At 41.1% G+C, this 9,104-nt stretch overlaps 1 protein-coding gene and 1 long non-coding RNA gene across 9 annotated transcripts in view; both read right to left on the reverse strand.

Annotated features, from left to right (window-relative positions):
* Positions 1-1,332: 1,332 nt before the first annotated feature.
* Positions 1,333-6,967, reverse strand: LOC119302153. 2 transcript variants are annotated; one of them, XR_005147375.1, is made up of 4 exons: positions 6,844-6,967; positions 6,648-6,757; positions 2,464-2,590; positions 1,333-1,780 (listed from the first exon to the last, which is right to left on the reverse strand). It is a non-coding gene; the product is annotated as an uncharacterized LOC119302153 (long non-coding RNA). The 2 variants fall into 2 exon arrangements; XR_005147374.1 differs by lacking the exon at positions 2,464-2,590.
* An 87-nt stretch (positions 6,968-7,054) lies between these two features.
* LOC119302152 (E3 ubiquitin ligase BIG BROTHER-related-like) overlaps positions 7,055-9,104 on the reverse strand; it is a 4,717-nt gene continuing 2,667 nt past the window's right edge. For 2 of the 7 annotated variants that reach the window (XR_005147371.1, XR_005147368.1), the window contains one exon: positions 8,600-8,938. The gene's annotated coding sequence lies outside the window, so the exon portion shown is untranslated. Of the gene's footprint in view, positions 7,098-7,186; positions 8,950-9,104 lie in introns of those variants that run through there. The other 5 variants (XR_005147369.1, XR_005147367.1, XR_005147373.1 and 2 more) reach the window with 4 other exon arrangements.

The raw sequence follows: 9,104 nt of genomic DNA on the forward strand, positions 1-9,104 counted from the left end.
CGGTGCCCGCAAGAAGCGCATGCCCGTGGAGGAGACCGTCGTTTAAGCCCGTTAGCTCATCACTGCGACCAATCGGCTCTCTCCGCTGCACAAATCTGTTGCCCGCTTCTTGTGTAAGTGCGCCACGGTGAGTGGAGCGAACGCTGTTGAGCAGCCCGACACTCTGTGCTCGGCTTGATCCCGACGCTCCTAGCACCGACGAAGTGGTAAGAGGATTGGAAACCGCCAAGATTGGGCCACTAGGGACACCATGCTCCATGCGGAACTGTATGGGCACCTCCTGTCGTGGTTGTGCCAGAAACTCTGAAAATGAGCGGCCTGTGCAAGTGCATGGAGGTTGACGTTGCACAGGACGATTCACCAAAATGGAGCCGGGGTAGTAGTTGGGATGAATCTGCATCGACACCTCGGAGTTGATGGCGTTGCGCGGGGACGCAAAGAGTGCTTGCGGCCACTGAAAGGAGAAATGGTGGTCACTCTGAGCCAGCATATTTGAAGACTCGGAAACACCATTCCTCCGAGGTAGCATAGCCGAAGGCGCTGAAACACCGTTCCTCTGAAGCAGATTACGAGTTATGTCATTATTGCTTTGCACCGGCATGGCATGGCCGGTGAGGGGGGCAACAAGCTGGGAGCTTTGGACGGGGGAGAAACCCGTGGCCGAAAAACGAACGCGCGACGAGCCACCTCCAAAAGGACCGAGATGGGCGAAGGTTGCACTTGTAGGGACTCGGCTAATTGTCCACGCTCCTGCAGTAGCCGAAGCATGGGTGATGAGGTGGCTGTACGGATTTGCTGGTCGGGTCGAGTTCTCCCCGGTGCCTCCAATGTTGGGTAGGCCTCCCGATCGTCCCATCCTTTCGCTTCACAAATGCATTAAAAACATATTAGCTTCACATTAAAAACATATTAGCTTCACAAACTCAACAATATTCTATTATGCTTTGCACATGTTCAAGTCTACACAACAATATTCTATTATGCTTTGCACATGTTTAAGTCTACACAACCTACCCGGTCGGTCGTTTGCACGAGGTATGTATTTTGCCGAGACAAGTTTGCACGAGGTATGTATTTTGCCGAGACAAGTACGTCTTTTGAAAGTAGACAATACGCAAAAGCTGGTGCTCTGTACGAACAAAGATAGTTTGTATTTATAGCGTCTGCTGCAGCCCTATTTTAGGACAAAATTAACTCTCAAATAGCAAATATTAATTAGTGTTTATTTACAGCCAAATAAAAATATTAATTAGTGTTCATTTACAGCCAAATATACAAGCCAATATTAATTTTTTACCAATTATTCACATTCTAATACATATATCAATCAAATATTTCCCAATATATTTTTGTGCATTAATGAATAATCATTAAACTTTTCAAAGAAAGTTTCTGCCATAACTAATAATCAAATATTTCCCAATATATTTCTGCGACTGAAGACTAAGCACCTGTTCGGCTGCTCTCCGCGGAGCGAAGCCGACGAAGCGCCCTTTTAGCAGCTCTGCAGATTATACCTAGCAAGCCACTCCGCTCCAGCACAGAGCGGGGGGAGTCCGACCACGGCCTAAAGCATTAGATAATTTGTACAAGTTCGTCCCTTCGCAAGTTTGTACAAGTTTTTGCTACTCTAGTTTAAACATCAGGGATAATATAATGATGCCGCTACTGCATACTCCCAAGTGCCAACAACTTCCTTTTCCTAACTTGAAGTGCCAACTGTTGGTCATGCCTGCTTGTTTGTTGAGGTAGAAACTTCTGCGCTACACATTGCGCATACCTGCACATAGTTAACGAACTCCTGTCAAAACTTTATAATCTGAGAGAGCTGCAATTCAAGTTGTTGGTGAGGTCAACGCCACCAGACCTCTTTTGATTTAAAAATATATAAACAAAACAAAAACAAGTAATGCAATTGTGGAGTCTCGAACCCCTCATTTGCTGCTATAGACAACTCAATGGTACATGATTTCTTTTACTCAATGGTACATGATTTCTTTTACTGCGAGATGTTGAGGATATCGCTTATGGTTATCGTCTCGGTCAGCTGGGGATTAGAGATTAATCAAAAATTGACCGATTAATCGATTTTATCAGTCGACAATTAATCAAATATTTTTTGCAAATCCAAGGTTCCCAACACTAAATTCAACACCAAAACAATATTGGACCGAAGTGTTACCTGAATTCATAGCATTTAAATCCTCGTATAATGACAAACAAAATAAGACAACAGTACATATTGTGTAACAAGATCCACAAAACACACATAAACATATTTTTTGCAAGCATAGTGCTATGAATAGGTCCGATTTATCGGTAGAATCACGATAAATCGCTTGTCAGAGCGATAAATCAGCTTATAAAAGATAAATGGTGAAGATAAGGCATAATTTTATCGGTCAACCCCTGAGGGAAGAAAAGATGGTCACTCCTTTTAGAAACATGGCGAGCCTTACTTACCACTGTTGCACTTCACTCGCTGCTCATTCATTCACTTGCCCATGAACTCGCTGCTTCACTAGAAGCAACTAGTCGCCTTCTTTCCGCCGCCGAAAGATGCTTAGCCGAAAGCAACAAAAGAGGGGAGCTGGAGCAGCAGACATGATTCAAGACAACAGGAAGTTCCCGTTTGCAGATCTACATTTCTCAGGTTCAGGCTATTCGTGGAGTCGATCACCACCACTTGAGATAGACGATAAATCGGAAGATTAATCGCCGAATCGGAAGATTTTTTTTAACAATGCCAACACAAACCAACCAGTCAATTTGTCGATGATTTTTTTTCCCGGCAACCCCTGCTCCCCAATCCCCGTCTCCCGGCCACCCCTCCTCCCTATGCCCGTCATCCTAACTTTCAAATTTCAGAATCCAGCCATGACACGTGCCATTGGTTGATACTTGGTGTTCTTAGTGTTTTTATGGTTATGGTGTATTGCTTTTTATGATGTCAAGCAACAAGTGCATTGGCTGTTGTATACTACTCCCTCCGTTCCTAAATAAGTCTTAGAGATTCTACTATGGACCACATACAGATGTATATAGATGCATTTTAGAGTGTAGATTCACTCATTTTGCTTCATACGTAGTCCATAGTGGAATCTCTACAAAGACTTATATTTAGGAGCGGAGGGAGTACTAATCAAATACAACTGCAATCGGTTTTTGCGGTTCAATAGCAAACGCACGGGCACTACGCTAGTGTGCACATAATCCTCTGCCAATATGGGATCAACAAGATACAATCTACTGGTAGGACTCTGGCATGGAGGCACGATATATACAACTTAAGTAATGTAGCAAGGAAACAACACACAGATTAATAGATTTTCCTTACACAAGTCATATTGATACCTTTGCACAAGATTAATACATTTTCCTTGTGGATGTCAGATTAATACCCTTGCACATACCCTTGCACGAGGAAACCTCAAATTCAACTTCGTTGCTGGCTGAACTACTTGTGGCCTCTATCAAGGAAACACAATCCCTTTAGACATCATAGCTGACTTGAATTACCTCTCTAATTAACACACAAAAAATCATGCTGTTAATACTGAACAAATGTTTTTTTAGCTGAAGCAGATAAAAAGGCACAAATGCTCTTTGTAAAATCATACTGACCACAAGCAGAAAATAAGCATGATGAATGCTTTGCCAGAGCAGAATTTTTTCGTACAGATCATATTCTTGTCAAGCAATTCTTATATAGGAAAATCTTACAAGCATAATAACCTTTGGATTATAGGCGGGATGCCGGGAGGGTGTCCAAGCGGGCTCTTCTGGCAACCTCCATGATCCTGGTTATCCTCATCATGCGACTTGTGCCTCGGCCTTGTTTGCCACCGGCCGGCCCCGCCACACGATGTGCCTATGTTTGACGCCTCCCCGATGCACATTGTGCCACAACCACCCAACGTTTCCATCATGGGCAGCCAGCCTCGGCACCGGCACAATTTGCATGGTGGAACCGTTGGGCGGTCATGGCACAGTATCAATTGGGGAGGTTTCGAACGCAGGGACAACGTGTGGTGTCGGCCAAGCGATGGTGCTGGTGGGAACAAGCCCAATGACGTCACATGAGTAGGATGGCCAGGATCAGGGAGTGCGCGGCCAGAGCCCACATAGGTAACCGCCACGTACTTCATCAATCATGTCTCTGCTCTACACAGATGCAATGCAATATAAGCTAAACACACATTTGACACTGGGAGCTAACACCTAAACATTCTATGTCTACGGGTACAGTTGCTCGTGGGGAACCTAATGGTGACGATCCCGAGCAATCCAACTAGTGAAGATGGATTTTATCTTTTTATACCAGTTGGTAACTATTTCTATTGTTGGCAACTTGGCAACAAACAACAACAACAACAAAGCCTTTAGTCCCAAACAAGTTGGGGTAGACTAGAGGTGAAACCCATAAGATCTTGCAACCAACTCATGGTTCTGGCACATGGATAGCAAGCTTCCACGCACCCCTGTACATGACTAGTTCTCTGTTGATACTCCAGTCCTTGAGATCCCTCTTTACGGATTCCTCCCGTGTCAAGTTCGGTCTACCCCGACCTCTCTTGACATTATCAACACGCTTTAGCCGTACACTATGCACTGACGCTTCTGGAGGCTTGCGCTGAATGTGCCCAAACCATCTCAGACGATGTTGGACAAGCTTCTCTTCAATCGGCCCTACCCAACTCTATCTCGTATATCATCATTCCGGACTCGGTCCTTCCTTGTGTGGCCACACATCCATCTCAACATGTGCATCTCCGCCACACCTAACTGTTGAACATGTCGCCTTTTAGTCGGCCAACACTCAGCGCCATACAACATTACGGATCGAACCGCCGTCCTATAGAACTTGCCTTTTAGCTTTTGGGGCACTCTTGTCACAAAGAATGCCAGAAGCTTGTATTGTTGGCAACTTGGCATGAAGATGAATAATTCTTAGATTATTTAAAAAATAAACAAATTTTGTATGTATCTTTACTCTCTATTATAGCTATATTTGCATGGTTCTGAACTCTATATGTATCTTTACTCTCTATTATGTTTTATTTATATCAATGTGTATGATGAATTTTTAACTTGATTTATTTGTATCAAGATATGGCTGATGAACAAGTTCTTTATTGCTTTAGCAACCTCCCCACACGGTAAGGCCCACTTTTTTGTAGTAAGGGATACAAATTATGCAAAGTTAACTGGCTACAATTCAAAGGTCATTATATAAGAACTTCTCAACAAGAATGTGCTCTTATGGGTCCACCTAGCTATTGCATCAGCCCACTAAGCTATTGGATATATAAGCCATGCTGAGAATAGAGTTATGTGTAACTTCACATCCTTAACTAACTTCACTAACTGGCACATGAAGACTGTCCAAGTGTTTCATTGATCCAGGCAACAGTGGAAAAAACCCCGCAGTCCACTAGTTTAAACTTTATACTTGATTGCCAAACCTTAAATTCATTACTTGACTCATACAAGTCAATATTGTAAACTGAATTTAGGTCTAATGGTAAATAACTTAGCCCTAATGGTAAATAACTAAATAAACCTAAAGTCTAAAAGGTGCAGCTGCACTATTTAGCAAAACCGGGAGCACACCCCTGCCGGCTATGCGATCTGCAACCACATGCTATTACCGCATGGTCGCATTTTACCTGGAACAGCTCATTACTTGATGATAATAAGATGGCATATGCACTGGATTGTCGCATTTCACCTGGGAAAGCTCATTACTTGCCACGCCTTCTTTTACTTATTTGGAAACCTCATGGGACAGCGTTTTCATACTTGCCTAAATAAAAGGGGGGAGGGGGGGGTGCTACATGTTTGTTCTATAGCCACGTCCCTAAACATAACAAAGAAGATTGTTGTTTTCGGTGCATAATTGAGTGTTGGCAATCAGTGACATTTTGACTGGTTATAAATGCCACAGGTGACTTGTAGACAGTGATGTTGTTCAAGAAACTGAAGCCCAAACAGAGAAAGAAAATGCTAACGAGTACAACAAAGCAACCTCCCTTTCTTTTTCTTTCATCGTGCCATCTTCATTTAACCAAAGCAGGATGACAAAACTACTTAAACTATAGCACTAGCAACTACTTGAACTCTTTTGTGGCCAAAATAAATGTACTACTTATAATTACTATGGCATACCTCTTTCAATAGCACCCACTAATGATATTCTACTTGACTTAAGACAGAAAAAGGACTATGAAACTAGCTTTTTAAAAGGGGATATATGAAACTAAATCATAGATATTTGATCATACAGTGCTCTAGAGAGATATGCGCATAGAAGTGTATTTCAGACAATGGTATAAGGCTACAGCAAGCCATAGCTGCATAAAGTATAGTAATAAGCATAGACGTATGGTGCATAGTAGAGGTACAAAGGAACCTACATTTTCTATTCAGGTCACCAGATTAATAAGCATAGACGATGATGACTAGATTAATAAGCATAGACGGTTGGTGTATAGTAGAGGTACAAAGGAACCTTACATTTTTCATTCAGGCGCAGGTGTGATTGCCTGATATGCTTCATACCATGAAAATATAACATAGGCAATCCTCATCTATGGGGAACTATTGTATATGTTCTAACAATAACTAAGTCGAAAGTGGCACTGTACCTTATTTATTTGACTGGTTAATGCAGTCAGGGTGGTATGATTATGAATGCTTGTAGGGAAGTGCAACCAAGGATTCACCTTCCTCCAATCCCACGTGACAAATTACACATCTACCAACAATAATTACAAGTTAGCATGCCACTTCAATAATATATATTATTGGAAGGCTATGAAACTTATAAGTATTTGAACGTACTGTTCTGTGTTGCCGTCTTGCATGTCTTTTGTGTTGTAAGTTACTGAAGGTAAGGAAGCAAGTGTATCAGCAGAGAGACCTCTACTTTCTGTACTAACCACTCCGCCCAATGCAACTAATTCCTGAAATCATGACTAGAACCATTAGCATTGCATCTTTGAACTTTAGATGCAAGCCCAGGCACCAAAGGGAATAAAGCAAAAACAACTTGCCTCGTATGAGTACTCATCTGGATCAATCTCTTGCCATGAACCCTGTGTTTTTTCAATAACATGCCGATTTGTAAATGTAGGTTACTCAGTCAAATTTGGCTGGTTTCAATAAGTAAGCAAAAACACAGTACCACAATTTGAACAAAGACAAAGTTCTCCGTGCATAAATTAGACGAACCGGAGGTGCATGCCACAATCCCCGGAGAAAACATGGCAGGAGGTAAATTTACCACTTTTAGCATAATATATCAGAGAATAAATTAGCTCTACCAAGCAATTATGTCACTGCTTCAATGAAATAAGCAAGTACTACACTGTATGTCACACACATTAACGAAACTAGATGATGCCCCGCGCGTTGCTGCGGGAATTTGTAGCGCTATTTAGGAAGAGAATAACCTGGCAAAAAGAATATTATTAATTAGATATAGAAACAGGGGGATATAATTGATAATTGGAATCTGTTCTATACATTGTTGTGCACTGTCGGTTCATCTAAAGGAATCCTATAGAAGAAGCGAGCAAACACATACCAAGATTCCGGTCGATAATCCCAACAGGATAATCTCAGATGCTCATCCTCAGGAGAGTGAAGAGACACCCTGTCTACCATTAAAAACAACTCCTTTTTTGGAAATTTATAAATGAGAATTTGCTCCAGAAGCAGTAATATAAAATTTATAAAAGCTCTAATCCAATCATAAATAGTTATTGGGAGGACAGTAGTTCATTAAGCCAATGATTCCAAATGCTCAGCAAGAGCATATGCTGGATTGTATTCTAATCGACATGACTCCTTCTGCATACAAAAATGATAAATACAGAAAATGAAATTTAACAAAGCATTTGTGTTTGACATGGTCTAGTGGTATACTCATTTCTATGAGTATATAACTATATATATGATACATGGTGTTGGGTGCAAGTGAAGTTACGACGGGTCTGAAATCTTAAGATGTAGTTAAATATGTCTTGTTGTCAATAGCATAAATGCCTAATTTCACCTAGTGTATATACATGGAACATTATAGCTAGAACAGGAAAAGGTTGACCTAAGAAAATGGCAGTTTGCAACTCTATCAAGATTTCGGTGTGATGTAGATTTCTTGCAAGATTTAAGGTTTTCAGGTCGGAGTAATCCATAAATTTATTCTTTTCAGTATTCGACTGAACATGTAGGTAGCAAATTTATATGATACTTGGCTCAGAAAAAAGAAATGGAGCCTTTTCACCCTAGAGTAAACCTCCCAGGTGATCAAAACCACCAAAAAAATATTTTCTCTTCCATTTTACATGAGTAAAAAAAACAATTGGGTTGGATCCTTCTAGCACGGTACATGATAAGTATGAAAGTAGCATGTTCACAATTGATTTGGACTCAAACATAAGAGAATAAAATGGCATGTTTCATCACAGTAATTACTGCAGAAAACTAAAAAGCAAATGTTTCTGCCATGTGCATATCTGAACTTAAATATGCTATTCTCGTGTAGTATTGCGAAAGAAAGAGAACCCATCAATATCACAACCCAGAATATAGAATGTGAACAGTAAGATGGCATGTTTCATTGACGTGAATTGCAGTTAATCGGAAGAAAGAAAAAATAGAAAAAGAGAGCAAAGACATACCGAGATTCCGGTAGCAAAATGGATAGTCTCCTACGCTCCGCCTCAATAGAGTAAACACATATCCGCCTACTAATAAAAAACAATACCCTACTTGCTGCAGGCACTTGTAACTGGAATTTGCTCCCAATGGCATGCAGTAACATCAAAAATGTGAAAGTGAAAACCAATCTTAAATAGTTTTTCAGAGGCCCGTAGTATCATTCAGCCAATGGTTCCAAACTCTAGACAGGAGCACCTATTGGAGTGTCTTCCTCCTGTAGAACAGCTAATGCCAGGGTGAGGATTATATCGGAAAGAACTTCAACCATAAAGCATAGACCAAAAAAAACTTAGCATCAGTGACAAATTTCAGCTACAGCATATACATGGAACATTAGTTAGAATAAGAAGAGGCTGGTCTGAGTAAATGGCAGTTTGTCA

The sequence above is a fragment of the Triticum dicoccoides genome, chromosome 5A (assembly GCF_002162155.2).
Source record: "Triticum dicoccoides isolate Atlit2015 ecotype Zavitan chromosome 5A, WEW_v2.0, whole genome shotgun sequence".
Taxonomy (NCBI): domain Eukaryota; kingdom Viridiplantae; phylum Streptophyta; class Magnoliopsida; order Poales; family Poaceae; genus Triticum; species Triticum dicoccoides.